Source organism: Mobula hypostoma, chromosome 7 (assembly GCF_963921235.1).
Source record: "Mobula hypostoma chromosome 7, sMobHyp1.1, whole genome shotgun sequence".
Taxonomy (NCBI): Eukaryota; Metazoa; Chordata; class Chondrichthyes; order Myliobatiformes; family Myliobatidae; genus Mobula; species Mobula hypostoma.
In genome coordinates this window covers 45,227,324-45,239,850 of record NC_086103.1, presented here as the reverse complement: position 1 = coordinate 45,239,850, position 12,527 = coordinate 45,227,324, and positions in this window count along the sequence as shown.

The window sequence follows — 12,527 nt, the reverse complement described above, 5'->3', positions numbered from 1 at the left end:
ACTTACTCCAAATAAGCACCCTGTGAAATATTAATTCACTTATGATCTGAAAAAAAATGTGTCTAATTCCTTCTTGCACTCAAATACTTGTTTTCATCAGTGGTGTTTGTAGTTGCAATTAACATTTCCAATTTATACTAATACCAATTCAACATCAATTTGCTTTTCAGCTTCCCAAATATTTCTGCAGGAAATGGCTTACAAACAATATTTTTTTTCAGATGCTGCTCACACCAGAGAATGATGCTCTTTGAAGATGGTACTTTGACTAAAGTGCTGGGTATGGCTTTGATTAAAGTGAAGGAAACAATTTTCCTCCTCTTGCTCACACTTCATGTGCAACATTGGACTTCAGAAGCCCTCATGAAACTAAAAAAGCAGTAGGAAACATAATATATTCATTCAAATAAATAAAAATAATTCCATTTGATGTCTATCTGTCTATCTATTTTTGGCTCAGTTCAAGTCCGTTCATTGCTTTCAGATGAATGTGAAAATTTAAGTAGTAATGCCAATGTTGTGTAGACCTACTGACTAACTGATCAGCACTGAGGCATCTTGATATAAAGTCCAGGCCAAATCTGTCAGTCAAGAGCCAATACTTCAATGGATTTTTATGTCAATTATCCTCAATTATTATTCTCTCTCCTCCAACCTCTACAGGAGTAGCACTTCGGCATTATTAGTTTTCTATAATGGAGATACCATGAACAGAAAATCTCTTATGAATGGATGTCAGCAAGAAGATGCCTGCCAGATATGTCTTGGTCTCCCAAAGATAGATCCAGAGACAAAGCTGTCTCTCCAGGAAAGACATATTGTTCATTGAGACATCCTTTCCTAACAAAACAGAGGAGATTTACCAGAATGCTGCCTGGTTTAGAGAGTATGCATTATGATCAGAGATTAAGGGAGCTAGGGTTTTACTCTTTAGAGAGAAGGAGGATAAGAGGAGACATGATAGAGGTGTACAAGATAATAAGAGGAATAGATAGAGTGGACAGCCAGTGCCTCTTTCCCAGGGCACCACTGCTCAATACAAGAGGACTTGGCTTTAAGGTAAGGGGTGGGAAGTTCAAGGGGGATATTAGAGGAAGATTTTTTACGCAGAGAGTGGTTGGTGCGTGGAATGCACTGCCTGAGTCAGTGGTGGAGGCAGATACACTAGTGAAGTTTAAGACACTACTAGACAGGTATATGGAGGAATTTAAGGTGGGGGCTTATATGGGAGGCAGGGTTTGAGGGCTGGCACAACATTGTGGGCCGAAGGGCCTGTACTGTGCTGTACTATTCTATGTTCTATGTTCTATGTTAAAACAGCTCATACATCTACCTGATGGATTAATTAAAATATATGCATAAATCGTTATCTATTAAACTGAACAGTGCTTGAGAGGTACCTTGTGCAGTACTGACTCGGTTGGTTGACTGTAAGTTATTCCTAGTGAAGGTAAGTGGTAAGTGGAGTTGATGTCTATGAGAGAAAGCTAAGTTGTAGGGAAAAGAAGGAACAGGAGAATGGAACTGATGTATTTGCTTTGCCGATAAATAGCATTCACACAGTAGGCTGAATGGCCCCCTTCTGTGTTATAATAAATAAGTTACTAGTTAACAGCATGCAAAACAGCATGTCAAAGCAATAAAGTGTTTTCTGTGTTTAATTGCCTGCAACTCACCATGACATCATCAACTATTTATACTACCTGGCAGTGATTATGGACGCTATTTTTCAGGGACTGGGTAAGAAGAGAGGCAAATGCCAAGCTGTGGCAAAAGATGCAAGGATAACACCAGCTGCCACGCATGATAAAGCTGCTCCATGCAGAGATAATAAAGATTACTCCTCATTCTTTCATCTAATTCATAATACTGTCCTTCTGCCCATCATTTGTAACAGTCTCCAATTTCATGCAGGTTCACCTTGCCTTCAGTGGCCATCAGACTGAAGTAAAGTGCTGGGTTGCTTTCTCATTTGTCAGAAGATCTATTGCGCACCGAACATCCTCATTGCTATGTTATTACTAATTCATGCAGTTCTGCCAAGGGAAGAGAAAAAAGTTAAAAAATAATTTATTGGATAATTGCTTATGCTTGCTGGATTCGGTCACTGCTTTTATGAAGGGGAGAGAAAAACTAAATGTTGCTTGAATAGCAATCTTCCTACAAAACAACAGCTTCCTATGTTGTTTCACAATACCCACATTATTGGTGGTCATAATTACATTTCTAAATAGGAGTCTTCAGCTTGGAACCGCCAAACTGATCTCTGACATTCAAACACCGTCATGCATAAGGGAAAAGAAATACTCTTTTGTTCAAAGAGGCAGTCACACCCTTTGGTTTAAGAACCGTAGAACTGGTCAGTCAAGAGGAACAGAGAGATGTGTATAGGAGTGAAGACTCAAGAGGCCATAGATGCTGGAAAATGGAGCATTACATTGGATGCTGTAGGAAAATGGACGTCAACATTTCCTTGCCTGTTGAGTTCCACCAGCATCTCATGAATAAGATTGGGCTAGGTATGGGAGTTCTGAAAGGATTTCTGGAGGAACTATGGTACAGAAGACCATTCAATTTGGAAGAGTGGAATGGAATGAAGTATTGAGAGGAAACAGTATAATTAAGGAATAGGACACAGCATAATTAATAGGAATACTATTAAGTGCTGCCTTAAGTCAGTTATTTTATTTGTCATTTAGCATGCTTTGCTGGTAGTTTTGTACAGCAATCATTTAGGTCATGTGCTCTGTGTCTCTAGTTGATGACATCATCAGCAGGTGTCGAGACAGTTCTCCATGTAGAGTTGAGGGACAGCTTGTGCCTTTTCATTCGACATCATCCTGACGTTCAGGTCTTTGAAAGCATCGTTGGTATGTAAAAGTAATCTTTGGGTTTATTAGTTATTGATGTATATGCATATTTCCACAAATCAGAGATAGTTGAACGGTTTGTGTGCAGATAAAATACAGATGGAATATTCATGCGGGCCACATGTTCTGGCTAACCTGTAGTGAGAAAAAGTGCATAAGATACATTGTACGTAGCAACATCTTGCTTACCAGTAGCCTATCTTTATGATATATTTGGAACTTATTTGTATACAGTATTTTGTGTATTATTTTGTATCATTTATGGTATACTTAATGCTTGCCTTGTACTTAACCATGATGGAAATTTGGACACCTTTTGATTGCATGTTTTTCTTTCTGTCAGTTTTACCCTACCGCCAGTTGCTACATTAAAGAAAGTCAACTTGGAACGTCTTTGTCAGTGTGGTAATTGGGGATGGAGTTTATCTGCCTGTCAATTCATGCAAGGCGTGTGAAGAGGACAGGACAACTATCTTACTGTAACTGTGAGTGTGAGTCATGAAGCCTATATTGTCTGCTTAATACGAGAGTAAAGGACATCTCCGTGAGGCTGGAGAGCAACATAGAGATGGAAGGGAAAGAGCCAGTTACTGTCACGCATATGGGAGCCAACAACATAAATAAGACAAAGAGGGAGGGGCTACTGAAGGAATATGAGAAATTATAACACAAATTACAGAAGTCATAGTCTCTGGGTTACTATTTGAACCACTTACAAACTGTCATAGATTTACTAGTATCAGAAAAATAATTGGGTGGTTCAAATATTGGTATGGACAAATGAGTTTCATTTCATAAGACACATTACCAATACTGGGGAAGGGAATTCAGCACTGTATCACTAAAATAAATAAGGTACAATTACGCTGGAGTAAATATACTTCAAAGTTCAGATTAAATTTATTGTCACCCGAGATTCGTTTCTTGTGGGCATTCACAGTAAAAACAAAGAAACAAAATAGAGTCAATGAAAAACTGCACAAAATGGACAAACAACCAATGTACAAAAACAACAAAGTGTGCAAATAAAAACAAAAAAAATAATGATAGATAAATAAATAAATTGGGAGCATGAGTTGTAGAGTTCTTGCAAGTGAGTCCATAGGTTGCGGATTCAGTTCAGTGTTGGGCTGAATGAAGTTATCCACTCTGGTTCAAGAGCCTGACAATTGAGGAATAATAACTGTTCCTGATCCTGGTGGTATGGGACCTAAGGCTCCTGTATGTCCATCCTGATGGCAGTAGTGAGAAAAGAGCATCACCTGGATGCTGGTGGGGATCCTTGATGATGGATGCTGCTTTTCTGTGACAGTGCTCCTTATACAATAGATGTGCTCAATGGTGGGGAGGGCTTTACCTGTGATGGACTGGGCCGTATTCACTACTTCTCGTAGGCTTTTCTGTTCTTTGACATTGGTGTTTCCATACCAGGCTGTATACTCTCCACCACATATTGACAGAAGTTTGTCAAAGTTTTAGATGACATGGCAAAACTTTGCAAACTTCTCACAAAGTAGAGGCACTGCCATGCCTTCTTTGTAATAGCAATTACTTGCTGGATCCAGGACAGATCCTTTGAAATGATAATGCCAAGGAAGTTAAAGTTGCTCACCCTCTCCACCTCTGATATCCTGATGAACACCAACTTATGGACCTCTGATTTCTTTCTCCTGAAGTCAATAATCAGTTCTTGGTTTTGCTGACTTTGAGTGAGAGATTGTCATTAAATAAATAACATTTTAATCTTAATAGTAGAGGAAAGAGTTCAGATGAAGATAGATTTAGAAAGTTAAGGAGAAAAATCAAGGTTAAGAAATAGATCATAATAACCAGACCGCATCAGAAAGGAAAATGTTAAGCAGCATTTTTGACAAATTTGTTGAATTAATGGCACAAATAGAAATAATTGGATACGACTGAATAAAAAAATTACAGAGACATGGTTGAAAGGTAATAATGGTTGGTGCTATGTTTTGTAACTCAAAACATAAAAATAATCAATAGAAAAACACGGAGCCAGGAAGATACATGTATGCTTCGTGTTTACTTTGGAGAGATGCATAAGTATGACCTGGTAGCGTGATGGAGTATGCCATTCACCTACTTTTACATATAACCTGCAATGACTTATTTAAATAAAGAATGCTTAATCAAACAATATATTTACCATATTACTGAAATATTAAATACACTACATTCCTCCCTGCTTAGCTATAAATTCAACTCAATATAGAATGCATCTCAACTTATATTTAGCCAGACAATCATAAGTGTAAAGTGAGTGGAGTGGGGGCTAAGCACACAGACCTCTGGTATACCTGTGCTGATGGTGTGGAGGAAATATTGTCCAAAATAGGATTTGGGGAGGGAATCCGGAATTGGATCAGACTGCTCTACACAGACATCCGTAGTGCAGTCCAGGTCAACGGGTGGGAAACAGACAGCTTCCCCATCAGGTCTGGAGTCAGGCAGGGCTGTCCCCTCTCCCCTGTCTTGTTTGTCTGCTGCATAGAACCCTTTGCGGAAGCCATCAGGAGGGATGAGGGCATAAGAGGGGTGACACTGCCAGGCAGTGGAGGAACCCAAGTGAAAACCTCCCTGTACGTGGACGACGTCACCGTCTTCTGCTCTGATCCGAGGTCAGTTTGCAGGTTGATTGGCACCTGCGAACAGTTCGAGCTAGCGTCGGGAACCAGGGTCAACCGCACGAAGAGCGAAGCCATGCTCTTCGGCAACTGGCCCGACCGATCCAGCGTCCCCTTCACCATCAGGTCTGACCACGTGAAGGTGTTGAGGATCTGGTTCGGAGGGGCTGAGGCGTGCAACAAGAACTGGCAGGAGCGGACTGCCAAGGTGAAACAGAAACTGGGACTGTGGGGAGGGCGCTCCCTGTCGATAACGGGCAAGAACCTGGTCATCAGGTGTGAGGTGCTCTCAGGGCTGCTGTACTTGGCGCAGGTCTGGCCCGTCCCCCACTCCTACAGCTCGGAAATCACCTGGGCTGTCTTCAGATTTGTCTGGGGATCCAAGATGGAGCGGGTGAGACGGACCGTCATGCACAAGTCCCTGGACAACGGGGGCAAGAACGTCCCCAATGTCGCCCTCACCCTGAAGGCCAGCTTCGTATGTGGCTACATAAGGTTGTGTGTAGAACCCAGGTATGTGGGCACCAAGTACCACTATGTGCCCAGGTTCTACCTGTCGCCCTGGCTACGAAGGATGGGTCTGGCCCCACTCCCGCGCAACGCCCCAGTCAGCTGGTCGTTGCCGGCATACCTGTCCTACGTAGCAAAGTTCTTCCAGGAGAACGCCTTTGACCACAGGGCCATCAGGCATTGGTCGGCACGTAGTGTCCTGCAGGCACTGCAGGAGAAGGACGTGATGGACACAGTGGGGTGGTTCCCTGAGCAGACTGTCCAGTTCATCTGGCAAAATGCCTCATCGCCAGATCTCACCAACAGGCACCAAGACCTCGCCTGGCTGGTGGTGAGAGGGGCCCTCCCAGTCAGAGCCCTCCTGTACGCCCGGAACGTCGTCTCTGCACCGCACTGCCCACAGGAGGACTGCAGTGAGGAGGAGTCTGTGACCCACCTCTTTGCACACTGCCAGTTTGCAAAGAGGGTGTGGAGGAGGATGAACGGGCTAGTGTCACGTTTTATCCCCAGCAGCTGCATAACAGAGGACTCTCTGATCTACGGGCTGTTCCTGGGGACGCACACGGAGACCAACATCCGGTGCTGCTGGCAGATCATCAACTCAGTGAAAGACGCCCTTTGGTCGGCCCGAAACTTGATGATCTACCAGCACATGGAGATGTCTGTGGGAGAATGCTGCCGACTGGCACGTTCTCGGCTGCAGGAGTACGTGCTGAGGGATGCACTGAAACTCGGTTCAGCCACTGCAAGGGCCCGGTGTGGAAGGACCACGGTATAGGTTTCTTCACCCACGGGAGTGTGAGGGGCCGGGTGGCGGGGAGTATACCCCTCAACAATGATGTGGTAAGCTGAACTACTGGAGTGCCACGTGTGTGGCTATAAATACGGATATGTACTGAGTATAATGGAAACGTATGTAAAGGATGAAAAGTTATTGAATGGTTTATTGTATATATTTATTTTTGAATAAAGTATATTTTGAAATTAAAAAAAACTGGTGTCTGCAATTGAGAAAATTGAGGAACCAGTTGCACAGGGTTGTATTGAGGTCCAGGTGTTGGAACTTACTGATAGGTTTTGAGGGGATGATAGTGTTGAATACTGAGCTGTAGTCAATGAAGGTTCCAAGGTTGTCAAGCCAAGGAGTGGTAGTGGGGACAAGCTCCCACTACCTAAAAGTGCTCCTCACAGCATGCGCCTCAAATAGCCTCTGACAACCAAATCCAACTCCTGGCCTTCTTGTGTGGCTTAGCCTCTAAGCCCGGCGGAACTGTTTCTACTGACAGGAGAAGGGGCGAAGGCGGGATCTGGCTCCTTAAAACCAGCGCTTCAGGTAGATGGAGCTCATCAACCTGGGAAGACAGTCCATCTAAGAGAGAGAAAACTGATTTCAAACCTCCGCTTCCTTGCGGCCATACCCACTCATGGGAAAGGCTTAGGGAGTAAACCCCGAGGACAAATCCGGAGCTGCAGTCCTTAAGGAAGTCCAACATTGCCTTCAACCTCGTTCTGGCAACTCCTGCCATGACACTAGTGCCAAGCTGTATCGGTCCTTACCCTTCCCTTGGACAACATCGGTATCGTGGAGAGGGGAGACTTGCTGCATGGGCAACTGCCAGTCTTCCATACAACCTTGCCCAGGCCTGTGCCATGGAGATCCAGGTGCAGATCCATGGTCTTGCGAGACTAACGGATGCCACCACTAGTCAATGAAGAGCATCTTGACTTACGTATCTTCATTGTCCAGGTGTCCAGAGCTGAGTGAAGAGCCAATTAAATGGCTTCTGCTGTTGACCTGGTGTGATGGTAGGCAATCTGGAGGTGATCCAGGTCACTCCTCAGGCAGGAGCTGATATGCTTCATCACCAACCCCTCAAAGCACTTCATCACGGACAATCTAACTGCTACTGGACGATATTCATTCAGACAGGCCACCATGTTATTCATAGGCACCAGTATAATTGAAGGCTACTTGAAGCAGTTGGGTACCTCAAACGACTGAAGCAAGAGACTGAAGATACCTGTAAACACTCCAACTAATTGATTGATATAGGCCTTCAGTAATCAGCCAAGTAAACTGGGCCAAGTATTTTTCATGGATTCACTCCCTTGAATGATGCTCTTACATCAGCCTCAGAGACTGAGATCACAGGGTCGTCCGGGTCTGTGGGAGGTCGTGAAGGTGGCTCCATGTTCTGTTGGTCAAAGCAAGCAGAAAAGGCATTGAGCTCACCTGGCAGAGAAACTTCGTTGCCTATTATATTCACAGGATTTTGAAGCAGATCAAGCACAAAAATACAAACCCAAGAAATCCTGCAGAATGATGATTGGCATCAGAGGCACTGAGCAGCAGTCATTTAGTTCTGAAGGCGTGGAGTTCTTCGGTACAGGGATGATGGAGGCTGATTTGAAGCATGTGGGGACAGCAGCCTAGATAAGTGAAGTGTTGAAGATGTCAGTACATTGGTATGCACACTCCCTGAAACAAATTTCTTTTCTTTTCTAACATTCTTTTCTCCATTTTCATATCTAAACATATAAGCTCCTAAAACAGTTTGACAGGTATGTTGCAATGTTTTTATTCATGATAGAATCATGAACAGTGAGACAAAACTGCAACATGAGGTGCCGGTTATTTAAAACTGGGCTACACCAAAATTTATTTTTCACAGAAGGTGGTGAATCTCCAAAATTATCTGCCTGGTGGATAATGGAAACCGGATCATTAGATGTATTTGAAGTGGAGATGGATAAATATTTGATAGATTTAGGAATAGGGAGGAACAGAGAAATGTCACAGAAGAGGAGTTGAGGGCTGAATAAATTAACCATGATTATATTAAATGGTGGAGCAGACTTGAAGAGCCTGATAGTCCATGCTGCTCCTATTTTCTAGTGTTCTTGTGTTCAATGTTCCCAGTGAATCTACCTCCACTAGTAATGCATTCAAGACATACACCCCCCCACCAAACAATCATCTCTAAAAGGTCACTTTATATTTTTTTCCAGTCACCATTATTCCCCTGACCCCCCCCCCCCCGGATATTGTTTCCTCCAATTTGAGAGTTGTTTCTATTTAATTTCTTACTCCTCTGCTCCAAGGATAAGAAGCCTTTATTCTCCAGTATATTCACATAATTAAAATCCCTATCCAGATCATTTTAGTTCATCTGTTCTGAATCCTCACACTTTTTTGAAGTATGGTACTCTGAGTTGGCATTGTACTCCTGTTTTATAAAAGTCTATCATGACCTTCTTGCTCTTGTATATGATGCCCCTATTTATACTGTAAATTTCATGATATTGTGTTTTATTACCACTTTCCAAACCTGCCCTACACTTTCAATAAAGAATGCATATGTATTCCCCAAATCTCTGTTCTCGCACCCTTTTTAGAATTGTCAGAGTCAGAATTAAGTGTAATATCACTAGCATATGTTGTAAATTTTGTTGCTTTGTGGCACCATAACATTGCTGTATATAATAGAAAACTATAGGTGTATAGGTAAAATAAATAGTGCAAAAACAGAGCTAAAAAAGGGAAAAAATTGTGAGGCAGTGGGTTCATTGTCTATTCAGAAATCTGGTGGTGGGGGGAAGAAGCTGTTCATAAAATATTGTCTTCAGGCCCCTGTACCTCCTCCTTGATGATTGTAATGAGAAGAAGGCATGTTCTGGGTGATGGGAGTCCTTAGTGATGGATGCTGCCTTATTGAAGCATCTCTTTTTGAAGAAATCCTCAATGTCGGGGGAGGCCAGTGCCCATGATGGAGCTGGCTGAATTTGCAACTTCCTGGAGCTTTTTATGATTCTGTGTAGTGGCCTCTCTATTATAATTTGTGATGCAACCAGTTAGAATGCTCTCCATGGTACATCTGTAGAAGTTCGTTCATCTTTGGTGACATACCAAATCTCCTCAAATTCCTAAGGAAGTACAGCCACTGTCATGTCTTCTCTATAATTGCATCAACATTTTGGGCCCAGGATAGAGCTTCAGAGATATTGACACCCGGGACTTGAAACTGCTCACTCTTTCCATTGCTGATCCCTTGATGAGGACTGGTGTGTGTGCTCCCTCAAATTCCACTTCCTGGAGTGTACGATCAATTCCTTGATCTTACTGGTGTTGAGTGCAAGGATGTTGTTGTGACACCACTCAACCAGCTGATCCTTCTCACTCAAGTACGCCTTCTTATCGTCATCTGAGATCCTGCCAACAATAGTTATATCATCGGCAAATTTATAGGTATTGTTTGAACTGTGCCTAGCTGCACAATTGTGGGTCATCAAGTTTATAGCACAACTTCACAGTCCTACTTCTAAAATGTAACACTTCAAATTTCTCAGCATTAAATTTCACCAGCCACCTTTCTGCCTATTCCACCATCACTTTCAAGTCTATTACCATCCGTACAGTTCACTACATCTTGCAGATTTTGCGTAATCTTTAGATATCTATGTTACACCCTGAGTGCCCACTATGTTTGTGGTCTTCTGTAGTCCATACACTTCAAGGTTGAACATTTTGCGCGGTCAGTGACGGTACTTTGCACACCACTGTTGTAACACATAGTTATGAGAGTTATTGCCTCCTTCCTGTCAGATTAACCGGTCCAGCCATTCTCCTCTGACCTCTCTCATTACCGAGGCGTGCTCAACCACCGAATTGCTGCTCACTGAATTTTTTTTTTTGTTCTTGCACCATTCTCTGTAAACTCTAGAGCAGTGATTCCCAATAGGGGCACTTCTATGTCCTAAGGGGATGTTAAGGGAAATAGAAATTGTCAGGGGGAATTCAAGATTCTTGTTGGGGGGCAGTAAGTGGCACCCCGACTTGAAGCACAAGACCTCACCAACTGTGTCAACTTGTTGCCATTGTCGACATCTGATAGGTATTCCCAGTTTGTGTTAATTTTTAAATTTTAATTTAACCCCATTAAGGATGAAAAAATACATGTGCAACGAACTCTATGAGTCTGAAGGTGATGAAACCTTGAATTCAAATCCTGCTAAGAAACAGAAACTACAGGAAGTGCGTCAATACAATATTGCATACCTGGAGACTAGTTTTTATTCCGTTCCTGTGAGATCAGTGACACCCCTTGTGTCTTATTTGTAAAAATGAACTGTCTAATGAAGCCATGAAACCATCAAGATTTCAGGAACACTTACATAAAAGACACCCTGAAGGGGCTACTTATGGCATTACTCAGTTCCAGAAGATAAAAGAAGCATTTGAACAGCGTTGCACACTCGAGTCATTTGCTAAGAAAGCTAAAAAATTACCTTGATAGTGCTCTCATTGCTTCTTATAACATTTTCAAAAGGCGGGAGGAGAGAGAAGCAGCGCGCCGTGCGTGCGCAGCCCTCCAGTGAAAAATGATATCGTATCTGTTAAATGGGGGCCGTGGACAATTCTGATTTGATGGAGATAGACATGAAAGCACAGAGGAACATCTGGAGAAATTTCTGAAACGCCAGTTCGCTGCTGTTATTACTGCACGGTCAGGAATCTTCCGGAGGGTAGGCCTCAAAATCCCCGGCTTTGCCTGCTATTGGTGACCGAGATTGAGATCGAATCGTTCAGACAGAGATGGCTCTCAGTACTTGGTGTCGGAGAGCTGATTGGAGGCTCGAAGTTTTCGGATGACTCAGAGTCGGACTGTGGTCGGGCATGGCAGGACGAGTTTTTCTTCTTTCTCCCGTCTGTGTGAGATGTGGGACATTTGAGAGACTTTGAACTTTTTACTGTGCTCATGGACTTCTTCATCAAGTTATGGTACTGTTGCACTGTTGTAACTATATGTTATAATTATGTGGTTTTGTTAGTTTTTTCAGTCTTGGTCTGTCCTGTGTTTTGTGATATCACACCGGAGGAAATATTGTATCATTTCTTAATGCATGCATTATTAAATGACAGTAAAAGAAGACTGCGTGTCTTCATAATCTAAATGATAGTAAAGTGTGGAAAATCTCATCAAAATTGGTGAAAGGTTAATAATGCCTGATGTATCAGAAGTGCTCACCATTGTTCTCAAAATAGATACCAATATTTTAAAATTCCTCTGAGTAATGAACTTTGTAGTTCATCATATTGACGAAATGAGTGAAGACATTGAGTATCATCTATGCACAGAGCTACAAAAATCAGAACTTGGGATACAGCTGGATAAGTCAACTGTGCGGGACAAATGAGGCAATGCTAATGGCATATGTATAGTTTATCAAAAATGGAAAATTTTATGAAGAGATCTCTTCTGTAAAATGTTAAAATCAAATATCAACAGGGAATCAACCTATGACAAGATCAAAATGTATATTGAGGATAAAAGTATTCCGATTAGGAATATGATTTCTTGTGCGAGAAATGGAGCACCATAAGTGAACATGTGCCTGAGAAGTGAAATGGATCTGCTCCAACTTGCCTACAGGAGTAACAGATCCACAACAGATGGCTCTTCACTCAACCCTGGAACATCTGGACAGCAAAGACGCATACGTC